Source organism: Amblyomma maculatum, chromosome 5, assembly GCF_055883805.1.
Source record: "Amblyomma maculatum isolate TAMU_Amacu chromosome 5, ASM5588380v1, whole genome shotgun sequence".
Lineage (NCBI taxonomy): Eukaryota > Metazoa > Arthropoda > Arachnida > Ixodida > Ixodidae > Amblyomma > Amblyomma maculatum.
Genome location: NC_139348.1, coordinates 75,877,734 through 75,891,299, shown reverse-complemented (window position 1 = coordinate 75,891,299; position 13,566 = coordinate 75,877,734). Strand labels below are relative to the sequence as shown.

General features: G+C 42.0%; 1 protein-coding gene across 1 annotated transcript in view; it reads left to right on the top strand.

Annotated features, from left to right (window-relative positions):
* Window positions 1–3,124: 3,124 nt before the first annotated feature.
* The window catches only part of LOC146188525 (uncharacterized), a 47,008-nt gene continuing 36,566 nt past the window's right edge, over window positions 3,125–13,566 (top strand). The window contains exon 1 of the transcript XR_014707225.1: window positions 3,125–3,214. The gene's annotated coding sequence lies outside the window, so the exon portion shown is untranslated. The remainder of the gene's footprint in view (window positions 3,215–13,566) is intronic.

Genomic DNA, 13,566 nt, shown 5'->3' with positions numbered 1-13,566 from the left:
AATGCTATGCTTTGAAGTGTCATTAGTACAACAGAGGATGATGTAACTTGTGCTCCTCGAAAGCAGCATAAGGAGAGACACGCATAAATCCAGTTCGCAAGGATCATTGATCAATCCTACTCCTAAGCTGGATGAAGAAAACAAAAAAAGCGAAATGTTATGTTACGTTGAGCCAAAAAATATTGCGAGCGGCGACAGTGTAAGGCGTGAAAGTAAGACCCTCAGCGCTGTAAACTGTGCACATCAGTCAAGCATATGTGCGTATGCGCGTACGACGTCAACAATAAAAGATTTCGAGACCAGCTGGGCGCTTCGAAAGAAAACAACAAACGTTTCCAAGCAATATACACTATGTGATATCTACTTAGCATTCAAGGAGCAGTAGGTTGGCATTTCGAAAATAAATGTGTCACGGGTATGAGTGTTTTAAGGAAAGCCGATTTCATTCTATACAGAAGTGTCTACGAGCGGGCTACACTGACATAGCCTGCCAGCAATAGGCCGCCAGGTAGCATTCACAATTTATTTTGTTTTGCTTCAAATATGCTTCATGCAGAATAGCTTATGAGCGGACTATGGTAAGAAAGTCTGGCTTAAGTCGGTTCCCTGGTATAATAAACAATTCAAATTTACCTAAAATATACGCAATAAAATTTTATATGATGCGTTTGCAGGTATTCAAAAACAACCGTGGGGGGGGGGGGGGGGGGGCTATATATTGCACGAAACAAAAGACTCATTGTTTGTTATAAAAAGGCGGCACAGAAATTTAGGAGTCCATTCTTAGTTGCGGTAGAGTTTCGGAAAGTTTTTCTGTGTTATAGCGTAATGACCAACATATTTCACACCAGGACGACTGAGAATTGAGCACATTTGCAAAATCATTATAAAATGTTCGGCTCAATATTAAAGATTTGAAAATGTAAGCAGAGTGTTTAAATCCGCGTGTAAGAGTTACTTATTCGTTCTTTACATTTAAACATGCTCCCTCTGGTGCTCAGGAGTTTAATATGCGTCGATTTCTATTTGCGAGCGCTGTCTACATCCTTCTTGTTTGTGAAAATTGCGCCCAGTCACCGGCATAAATAATTATTTACCCGATTTGTCTGTCAAGAAAGCTTTCACTTAAAAAAAACGGCTGTGGTTTAGGTCCGGTTAAACCTAGTTTGAAGCTATAGCAGAAGCATGGGGACTCAGCAGTGACGAAACAGCGGCCACTTGCGCTGCTCGTCTTGCAGCATTCTCTCGGTGGCCTTTTGCAAGGTGTTCCTGACGTTTTCAAGGCATTTCCGCCGCTCTTTTGGCTATATCTCCTTCTTGGCCAAATGTGAGCTCGCAAAATAATGTCCTCCGGATCATCAGATGCAGAAAATCGACAATCGTAACGAGGAAGGTTTATCAATTGCTCTTCCTCCTAGTCCGTGGCTCGGCTCCGGCCGAGACGCGACTCGCTTGTATATATACTCGAAGTTCGTCGCACGACATCTCGCATACAGTGCCGGAGAGAGTCACGACGACGAAGGCGGATAGAGAGGCTCACGAGATTTAATGCCTTGACCAAAGCCTTCTACCTGTCCCGCCGGACCTTCCCTTCGCCTAAGTGAAATGGACTATACAGTGCAGTGAACTATACAGAGCTCAGGCAGTCACCTAACGGCAATTAAAAATAAATACACATCAGTACAACAGGACTTACTTTGAAATATATGACACCAACGCATGCAATGCCTCCACGATAAACAGCTTTACTCAAATACATACTCTGGGAGTAGAAGGAAGAAATACTCTGGGAATGGAAGGAACAATTGACAGATGTCATTCCCTATACTTTCTCGTCGAGGTGGTCCGCCGCTCTGCTAAGCTCCAGCCTCACCGATCAACGCTTGGCCGTCAAGCAGGCCCTCGAGACGAAGAGACAAGATCTTAGCTCTCCCACGTGGGTGTCCTGGGACCTGTTTGCGTTAGGCTCTGCCGCTCACCAAATAAAGTTATCCTCCTCCTGACATCAGTAATCATGTCTCTTCCTGTAGTGACTCACGCGTTAAGCTACTTCCCCGTCATTGATAGTTGACTTTGATGTTTGGTGGAAACGTAGCGACAAAAGAGGTTGTAGCTTTGTCCCACCATGGTGGTGCAGTGGTTTACCAGACTACTGTGCCGGGGTACCCGGGCTCGATCTCGACCGACGACGTCTTCTTTCGATGGAGGCGAAATGAAGAGGCGTCCGTTTGCCGTGCATTGTCAGCGCATGTTGATATCCTCAAGTGGTCTAAATTCCTCAGAAGCCCTCCGCTACAGCATCCTTTCCTCTCTTTCAGCTTTCAATCCCGCCTTCTTCCCATTCCTAACGGCGAGGATCAGGACAACACATAAGAAGTGTGGCAGATATTGCACCTTTCCTTCCTGTGAATAAATAAAATAAATTCCAGCTTGACCATGAAGTTGTTTGAACGTAATCAGAGGCACACGGAGTCATTGTCTTTACCTCACGTATAGAAGCTATCGCTTCAAACCAATCTCACGCTTCGCTAAATAACCCTAGTATATTTTAAATTTCAAAAACGATATATTGCTTGTTGCGTATATAGAAGCCTCTAAAATAATAACCATTTAAATAGCGCTCAGTTCTTGCACTGTTCTACAGGTGATTTGCCACTGAGAGCCGTGTACGAGGTCGCTAAATGCGCCTGCTTTCTCTGCTGCTAAAGCTTCCTGCAGATAAAGTTCTGGACGCTGTAATAGGGTCATGCCAAGATTCTTATACAAGGTAGTGGGATGTATAAAAATAAATTTAAAAGCAGGCAGTAGTCCTGCGCATGTCTTTTCTATAGACACTGAATGAAAGCATGTCACCTTCCAGCGAATAGAAGCTTAGTTAAGGTCCGTTGTTTAGCTTCCGCGTAATGATCAAGAGCATACTAATAAAGCGTTTAATATATATCCTGCCTTATAAAAGCTCTGTACAGCACCCTTTGTCATGCAGAAAGCGTTCTCTATACAGATGAAATCATTTTGTTTAACTCCTAAATATAGCTTACCTCAATTTTTGTGGTGCTTCCATATTGACAATTTCTGCTTTATTATAATAGAATCTCTCATCACTGTGCCATGTATTTGGTTATAGAGTCTGGCTGGCAGAAGAAGGTGATGAAGGAAACCTACCAGCAACATCCTTGTGACCGCGGCCGTCTACATGTCCTGGAATTCTGCCAAGGTAGGCGCCCTGCAGGCTGCAGTTCATCAGGCATCAAAATCGTCAGGAATAGATAGCTCTTGCTGATTATAAAGAATCGGAATAAGGAACGGCGAACAAGACCACATTGCTGTAAACATGATGAACTCTTAGCAGTAATATGCACTAACCCGACGAAAACGCTAAAGGTTATGACATCCTTTTAGACTGGATGATAGGGGACTGCAGTATCTCAGTAAATTATTGCGCTGTCGAAGAGATGCGATCGACCAACAACAGTGGTATCATGAAATTATTTGTAATAAAGGAATTTACACAGTTCATAAGCATCACATATCAGCAGGACGTAACACTTGCTGCACAAAACAAAGGAATTCCTCTACTTTCCTTTCCAATATGTAGATTATACGAAACCCCCACCTGTTTTCTTTATTGAAGGTTTATTTATGCAAATATTTTCCGAGGTGAGGAAAGAAGTCAATTCATTTTTTATTTCCGAGCAGGATGCCGTATCAAAATATACTTATTGGACACAGATCATTACACAAAGAAAACATACACAATGATATTGCGTAGCTAAACGTATTTAGAACCAAACCAAAGCAAATGTAAGCACTGACATGCAACAACCAATAGAGAATAAATTAACAAACGGATATTACACAGAGCGAAAAACACAGACTTTATGCTGGAGATATAGGCAGAAAGTACGGTTAAAATACCCCGAACTGATGCAGCATTTTTATCCTGTGTCGAGCTTGCTACAGCAAGTGATCAGTGTTTCTGCATTAATGTGGCCATAATATCTGCTCCCCCTCATGATAAGCTCCATAAAACCCTGGCCCTCAGTCACCAGCGGCTGCGGAACAACTGACCACGGTGGCGGTCAGACCTGTGACGCAGCACGGGGTGCTAATACTTCCTGGCTCCGCTGGACAAGCCGCCATTGGAAACTAACCATGGCAACGTTTAACGCTATACCCCTAGCTAGTGAAGCTATCTTAGAAGTGCTGTTAGAAGAACTAGAGGCTATAAAATGGGATGTCATAGCGCTTAGTGAGGTTAGAAGGCCGAATGAGGCATACACTGTACTGAAGTATTTGCATGTACTGTGGTATCGAGGTTTAACAGAGAGGCGACAACTAGGAGTAGGTTTCTTTGTCAATAATCCTTGTCAATAAGAATATAGCGGGTAATATAGATGAATTCTATAGTATTATTGAGAGGGTGGCAGTCATCGTAATTAGGTTTAATAAGCGGTATAAACTGAAGGTTGTACAGGCCTATGAACCTACATGTAGTTATGATGCCCAGGCAGCTGAAAGCTTCTACGAAGATGTTGAATCGCATATGCGAAAAGTAAAGACGCAGTACACTGTACTAATGGGCGACTTCAATGCCACGGTAGGGAAAAAGCAGGCAGGAGACCAGGCAGTAGGTGACTATGGCATTAGTTCTAAGGAATAGCAGGAGGGCGTTACTAGTTGAATTTGCAGAGCGCAATAGCTTAATAATCATGAATACCTTCTTTAGCAGACAAAAGAACCGGAAAGGGACATGGAAAAGTCCTAACGGGGAGACCAAAAATGAATATGACTTGATAATTTGGTCAAACCCCGCCATTATGCAAGATGAAGAGGTAATCGGGAAAGTGCGATGCAGTGACCACAGGATGGTGAGGTCCCGAATTGGCCTAAATTTGAAGAAGAAACGCAACAGATTAGTAAGAAATAAACCCATCAACAAATTAGCGGTGAGGGGGAGAGCATAAGAGTTAAGGGTCTCGCTACAGAATAGATATTCAGTTCTAACCGAGGATGGCTACATTACCCCAGAAGCAATTAACAATAATTTCAGAGATATCATTACTGACTGTGCGGTAGAAGTCGGTAGTAGGATAGTTAGAGAGGATACCGGTAAGCTGTTTAAGGAGACGAAAGATTTTAATAAGAAACGCCACAGTATGAAAGCTTCCAATCCAACAGACCAGATCGAATTGATCGAGCTATCAAAGCTAATCAATAAGCGCAGGATGGCCGATATAAGGAAGTATAACATGGAGAAAATTGAGCATGCTGTAAAGAATGGGGGAAGCCTTTAAGCGGTAAAGAAGAAATTGGGTATAGGCAGAAACGAGATGTATGCGATAAGGGACAAGGCGGGCAACTTCAGCAGGAATATGGAGAAGATGGTCAAAGTAGCCGAGGAGTTCTATACAGATCTCTACAGTAGCCAAAGTAGTCAGGACCGTAACGAGATTTGCGGTGGAAAAACAGTCAGACATGCCACCAGTGACGAAGGACGAGGTCAAGAAATCATTAGAAATTATGCAAAAGTGAAATCAGCTGGAGAGGGTCAACTACAGATTTGCTGAAAAACGTGGGGGATATCGTGCTAGAAAAACTGGTCATGCTTTATACGCAGTGCCTGGTGTCATCGAAGGTACCAAAACCATGGAAGAATGCAAACATTATCATCATTCATAAGAAAGGGGACTCTAAGGACCTTAAAAATTACAGTCCAATTAGCTTACTATCCGTTACGTATAAGGTATTTACTAAAGTAATCGCTAATAGAATCAGGACAACCTTAGACTGCAGTCAAGCAAAGGATCAAGCAGTTTTTTGGAAACAGTACTCTACTATCGATTATATCCATACCATCAATCAGCTGATAGAAAAATGCTCGGAATATGGCCATCATTGATTACGAAAAAGCATTTGACTCAGTTGAATCCTCGGCGGTGATGCAGGCGTTGCGAAATCAGGGGGCAGATGAGCCGTACGTGAAAGTGCTGGCAGATATATATAGGCTGCACAGCAACCTTAGTTCTGCATTAAGAAAGTAACAAAATTCCCATAAAGAAGGTGTCAGGCAAGGAGACAAAATCTCCCCAGTACTATTCACAGCTTGCTTACGGGAAGTATTCAGAGACTTGGAATGGGAGCAGTTAGGGATAAGGGTAGATGGAGAATACTTCAGTAATCTGCGATTTGCTGATGACATTGCCTTGCTAAGGAACTCGCGGGAGGAACTGCTAATATAGATTGATGACCTAGACAGGAGAAGTAGAAAGTTAGGCTTGAAAATCAATACGCAGAAGACTAAGGTACGGTTCAACAGCCTCGGGAAGGAACAGCAGTTTACATTAAGTAGCGAAGTACTGGAAATAGTCGGCGAATACGTCTACTTAGGGCAGGTAGTAACCGCAGATCCGGACCGTGAAAAGGAAATAACAGGAAGAATAAGATTGGGATGGAGCGCACTTGGCAATAACTCGCAGATTATGACCAGCAGCGTACCGGTATCGTTCAAGAGGAAAGTATACAACAGTTGCATCTTACCTGTACTCACCTATGGGGCTGAAACGTGAAAGCTAACCAAGACAGTTCTACTTAAGTTGAGGACAACACAGAGGGCTATGGAACGAAAAATATTATGGGTAACATTAAGAGATAGGAAGCGTGCAGAGTTGGTAAGAGAAATAACTCAAGTTACCGACATTTTAGTGGAAATTAAGAAGAAGAAATGGGCATGGGCAGGACATGTAGTGCGAAGAGGGGATGACCGATGGTCGCTTAGGGTAACAAACTAGATTCAAACGGAAGGAAAGCGTAGCAGGGGGCCGCAGAGAGGTAGGTGGGCGGATGAGGTAAAGTTCGCAGGGGTCAAATGGATGCTGCTAGCACAGAACCAGGTTAGGTGAAGAAATACGGGAGAGGCCTTTGCTTTTCAGTGGATATTGTGAGGCTGATGATGAACTTCTGCTGTAAATATTTTGGCTGAGGGAGGCCGTCCATCGTTTGCTGTGTATCGGAACTCGTTTTCCAACAGACAAGAGGCCGGTAGGCTCTGAATAGACTTATACCTCTTCCTCTGAAAGCGGGTAAGGTAACCGGACTTCGGCCGAACCAACCTGAGACTTTCATGGTCTTTGAGACAGTGTATCGCTTTTATGCCAGTGTCTCTCTTGTATGGCCAAATAGGGTCCTCATCCTCGCATTTTTAAAAGCCAACTCAACACTCACCATTTGTAAGCAATCAACCAGGACATGCTTCTGGGAAATCTGATTCCCATATTTCGCTTTCTCTCTATCATTCTATGAAGATCTGGTTAATCTACGAAGAAAATACTTCGCACTCGAGAACTGCTATTAAAACGCTGGCGGCTAGTGCAATTGGCAAACCCGCTAATAGATAATCAGTTAGAATGTTTCGCTTTTCTGAGACAGAAGAAATTATGCAAAACTCATACTTCGGACATGTTGCTTATGACCAGCTGGGAAAGATTCTTGCATAACATTATTTTTAGCTCCTACAGAGATGTAACATTTTTCAGTTCAAGATGGTGCTTGCCATAAAACAACACTACGCTATTTCACCCAGCCCATTTATTCTGGCGGCAGAACCAACATGGTAACATAAAGTACACTTTTGTTTCAATGCAAGCATGCATTTAAAACAACCAAGTTTACTGTTGTGCATGTGAATTTTAAAAGAAAGGTCGTCCTACTTACACGATACACCTTGATTATTAGGTGATTAGACGTACCTACCTTTATGAGTCACTGATCTAAAGAGAACGCTCGTACCTAAGGAACAAACCAGACGTCAGCTGTATTCGTACGGTCGCTCCTTTGATACACACTACACCAGACAGACAATAAGTAAAAAACAACAACAATAGCATACACACGATAGCACCAAAAACACAATTCCAATTGTACATGCAAGACTGCATCGATAACAGGCTGCAAGCGTCGGGAGTTCACAATATTATTGTAGTGCAGATGATTCAGAGTGTGGGTCCAGGCCATGACACTAAGGTTGGCCTTGGACCACCGAAAAGCTTTTCCTCGCTGCTGGCACCAGGTGACCTCGCGGTTTAGGGCTGGCAGACCACGTTTTGAGTAATGGTGACATTGATTGGTTTAAGGTGATTCTGAGGACGTCACGAAAGGAACGATGACAAAGAAGGAACACGAAAACAACAGGATAGGCAGGATAGGAAGGCAGGATAGGCAGGGTGCTAAATGAGATTTAAGACATGACATAGAAAGAAAGCTGGGCTTTAATTTTTTCAGAAATGTGCAACTTTGTCATTGTTTGATTTTAAACACAAGTTTTAATAGAAGCAAGTGCCATATTGCAGTCTGAGCGACTAGCAGCAAGTATCTGCGAATTACTTATGCCCGGTGCATCAAAGGCATTATTATAAAGATGCCGTTAAAGAAATTGGAAGTTCGTCATCCCTACTTGCAAGTGTTCAAGACGCTTAAGTGTAGGGAGAAGTTTTTCAGTGTCATGTGCTTCCCTACCATTTGCAGATGACACTCATTCTGGAAGGCAATTTTTTGCAATGCATGTAATAAACTCTGCATGCAAGAGATTCATAAAAGCTCTTTTATCATGTACCATAGATGATAATGTCCATATCAGAGAACCATACAATATCATAGTGTCAAAGTGTTTCCAATTTTCTATTTCTTGTACAGAAAATGTTTACGGCTCACACCATGAAATATGCATGCTTTCATAAGTTCATGAAAGGCGGCATGTTGGGCAGCCTTTAACTTATCGTATCCATAGTGCAAGTTTCCGACCATGCTATTGAGGGTACATTGCTTAAACCGGCAGAAATGCCAAAATTATGCTACAATACATGATTTATGCTTTCAACAAATATAAAATAGAAGTTCATTTTCTTGTCTTACAGTACCTCCCTCCATAAACCTTTGAAGGCTGAAGTACAGTGTGTTGAATTATACACAATTAAATCTGAAATTACTCGAAAAAACAACTAATTCTTGCCTTCTTTAAGAAACTACTGACTCATACTGTGTCAGTTTCCTCTGATTAATATATAATGCCTTAAATATTCCAAGCGGTTCCTCAGATGCTTCAACAATAATGAAATTCTTAAACAAAACGGACTACCAATCCTGACAACAAGCCCCACTGGAAATGCTGTTAGACTGAAAGTAATAAAAATACCATTTTAAGCCTTGTGCTACCACAGTGACACTGTGCATACCAAGTGAGAGTGATACATGCATGTTAAAGTAGGCTTCACAGCCGGAAAACAAGCTGCTTTCTAACGGTAACGATTATTTCAGAATTAAATGGCTAGCATATACCTTTAAATTTCTTTGTTTCCATATCTTTCGGAAAGGCAGTGCTGAATGCCAACTACTAAATATTTTAAAGTACTGTCACGAAAACACTAGCGGCCCAAAAGGGCAGGTCGTTTACACATAAATAGTTTTATATTAAGCTTTATGCTACACTACAGCAACTTCGAACGCTTTTCTCCAGCATACTTCTTCGGTTTATTTTCTCAGTTTGCGCGCGTGGAATATTTCTAGTGGAATAAGGTCACTGCCAAACCACCCGGTTTACCCTGGAATCCCCAATGCCCATCTAAAAAACTCCTTTACAACAAACTGCCGGCAATGAAAAATATTTCTCCATTTTGAAGATATGTCTGGGAATAAACATCTTTGAATCCCTTCAAAAATATTGCCCCAAAGCCCAGCTCGCTGCTGCCTTGGTACCAGTTCACCACTGTGTGCGGCTACACATAAACACATGTCTGTAAGAAACCAACAATATAAGGACATAGTAAAAGAGGTCTCGAGACTGAAGAAAAAGTACAGATTGCGCGGTATTCTATACTGACAAGGAAAAACAGCGTTTAACAATGAAAGTGTTGTGATTAAAGAGAAATTGGAAAATATCACGTTTTCCGACTAGTTATCATTTTTCACAGCTCAATGTCACGCCATTTCTTCAGCGATAGAGAATATGTTGAAAAGAAGTTTTCAGAACAGCATCGTTCATCCTGATTCCTTCGTTGTTATCACGGCATTTCATTCTATAAATGCTAAAGGACATTTGGACACATCACAAGTACTGTAAGAGCTGCAGAGACAGGGCCATTCAATTAGGTTTTGCTGGATACCAAGCCAGATTGGAATTAGCTTCAGTGTGAGGGCTTATAAATGTGCTAAAGCAGTCCATAACGCTAAAAAATAGCTAGTGGAGTGCCATTTAAAAATGTTATAATATTTCTTTAGAGAAGACAGAGTGAAATGGCATGCTTCATGTAACAGCAAACTAAACAACAAACTCGTCATCTAACCTACGCATTTGACAAATAAATCTATTCCGTGCAAAGCAGACCTTTATGTGTAAGATGTGGAGACGAACTAACAATGAATCGCAGCTTACTTTCATACATGAAAGAAGAGCAGTTAGAAAAATAGTTTGCACAATTTCGCACCGCATAGATACCTTTCCATTTAAGTATTCTGTTGTAAGATGCACTACTCGAAATACCCGATGCTTTCGGTGTCCTACAGGATGAAAAGCTCTTGAATAAGATTTAACCACAAAAACATGAGTCGTAATTCATAAAGTAAAAACAAACAATGCCCTTAAACATGATAAGCTACGTTGCTTATTGCGTCAAAACCCCAGCACTACAAAGCCAGTCAGCCATGTAAGCACCCTACCATAAAACGTCCACTCCCCGCACGTTCACTACCCAGAAAACAATCTCTATTTGAAATGCAGCGAAGGATGCTTACCATCAACAGATGTCTCTTCTTCAAGGCAACAGCTACTTCATGTTGAGGACTCATGCTCTTGCTACTGAATAGGCAAAGCATAGAGCAGCCTTTTCTACACACCCGCACAATAGGGCCTATTATCTTCAATAGAAAAATTTTGTAGTCAGATTTGTATAACTTACTTTTATAGCCAGACAGAGAGCATCATTGGAATATCCACAAGCTGCTACAGAAATTCCTCTCGCAATTCCAAGATAGGCTCAGAACCACACAAAATCTTCATAGCTATCTATAAAAATTGTTTTGTGCAAGAATCTATAGACCAATAGCCATACATTCCTCTTTACCTCTTTGGGAAGATCAATATGTCTCTAAAGCTAGACTGCCAGTATTGCACTGAGTATTCAAGAGCAATGGAAAACTGTCATCCCAAATTTAAATGGATAGTAATACAGCTTTAGCTTTATGGAGATGCAAATGACAATGGCTGAAGACTGCAAGCCATATAAGCTATTTTAGCTAGCTCTGGCAAATGTGTATTAGTGAATGTATATAACACTATTATAGGTTAACGTTTATTAGTTATGAAAATGTATATGCTTGTAATAATGGGTATGATTAAAAATGATGAACAAAATATTATTCATCATAAATAATTTGTGTTATGTGCATTCATTGTCATAATTAGTCATGGCTGGTCAATGTAATAGCAAATCAGTTATATTAATGGTTAGTCATGTTTCCGACTGGTCATATTCATGGCGTTACTACAGCCCACATATGGCTGAACATGCCAGGCATTTATGAACACCGTGTGCAAAACAACCCATTACAAGTGCTGAAACGCGCACAACCACAAGAACCAATACATAGAAATTATTTGGCATAGATGCATGTAAGGGGGCCTAAATGCCCCTCCCCCTAGTTTTTTTTTCCTTTTTTCTTTTGCTTTACTTCTATGGCTGCCTTATGTAAGAGATTTCGTACTACACCGCACAAAAAAATTTTGTTGCCACAAGATGGTGCATTTGTCAACACTCTGAAGGCTGCTAGCTGAGATACAGATTTCCTTAATGATCATGAATCCATCACTGGGATTTTGAAGCGTCATCAGTGGCATGAAACTCATAACGTTATGCATTTCGAGTATAAATCACTCATCACACTGAAGCGAGAATATGCATCTGCTATCTGGAGTACGCATCAAGTGTATCTCATCACCACACTTGAAATGGTTAAAAATCGCACGACAAGGTTCATTTATGCCGATTTATACGACATCACTATATCGTTACTTAGCACACAATAAAATCTATCAACTCTTCCTCATCGTCGTCGCGTCACCTATCTGTCCCACAAGTTCTTTACAGTTCATTTTGTAAAGCACCTTACATCACCCTACTAACCCGCGCATCTCCTCGCATCAGCCATTCGCTGCAAGTATTTTGTCAACAAGCCCGCACCCTCTTTTCTTCGCACTGCCACAAACTGGAACGGCCTTTCACATACTTTCCTGCCGCCACCTGCCAATCAAATTTGCTAAGCAATTTATATAACTATTTCAATGATATCACGCGGTCACTAAAACCAATAACTTTTGTTTTCCACCCTTTATATAACGCCCCCCCCCCCCATGGGTGAATAAAGTGAAGTGGTCTTCGAACCAATACATGAAATATGAGCTTAGAATTTATCTCCTCTTCATGATTATTAGCAGCAAACGCCACACAACTAGGCGGCCGAAATCGGCGCAAAAAAGAAAGCAACAAACGCGTGGCGCGTTGATAAAATGTCACGTGTAGAAAGCAACACATGCGTGGCGCATCAAGAAATTGCCATGTGGAGGAAGCAGCAGGTAAAGCGAGGAGTCGGAATGGAGGACACTAAGTTAGCAGCCGGAGACAGAACTGTTTCTGCTGCGTCTGTCTGCCGACGACCCAGTGGCCAGGCTTTCGCTTCCGCTACAGGTGTCAATTATTTCAGACCAGGATTCACCTGTATGCTGTCTTCAGACGCATCGGTCTGAGTTACGATACTCAGGCGCAGCTGAAGTCGGACCTTCCTAGCCGCTGTAATGACTGAACGCGGGCTTCCGGCGTCTCCACCAGGCGCTGCTCCGGCCATCTTTAGTACGCGAACGAGACGCGTAAATGTCGGATCCAAGCTGCAGCACAGGGGCTGGCTGTGGGAAAGGTGTGTTGCTCTTTTCCTTGAAGAAAAGCTCAGCCTATTACAAATCGAGAATCCAGTCATAGTCAAGGACTACAATGCTGTCACAACCCACGTAAAGTCCTCACCGCTCCGGGGTTTAGGAGCTTTCTCTATAGATGTTAAGGATTTGTTTTATTCATTGTCGCAGGCTAATTTGCTTCCTTGTGTTCAATCCTGCATTGACAAGTTTAGAGTCATTCCCTTCCAGAATGCTTCGGGTACATCTAGGAGTGGCTTTTTGAAACGTTTAATTCTTTATCTCAAGTCCACTTTTATTCATTGGGATGGGCCGCCATATCTGCAGAAAAATAGGATATGCATAGGGTCTTGCTTGCCCCCGTGCTTAGCGATCTATACTTTGCCGAACTTGACAGAGCGCTTTGCAGCCTTACTACCGACTTAAATGTAACAAAACTTTTTATATCCGTTGACGACTATTTAATCTTCATTGCCTGTGACTCTGGCACCTTTGAATCACTGGCCACTAACACAGTAAAGTTCGTACGCACAGCCTTGTCGCCCCTAGTTATTACGCATGAGCTGCCATCAGAGGGCAGTATTCGGTTCCTTGACATCAATATTTTATTTCAG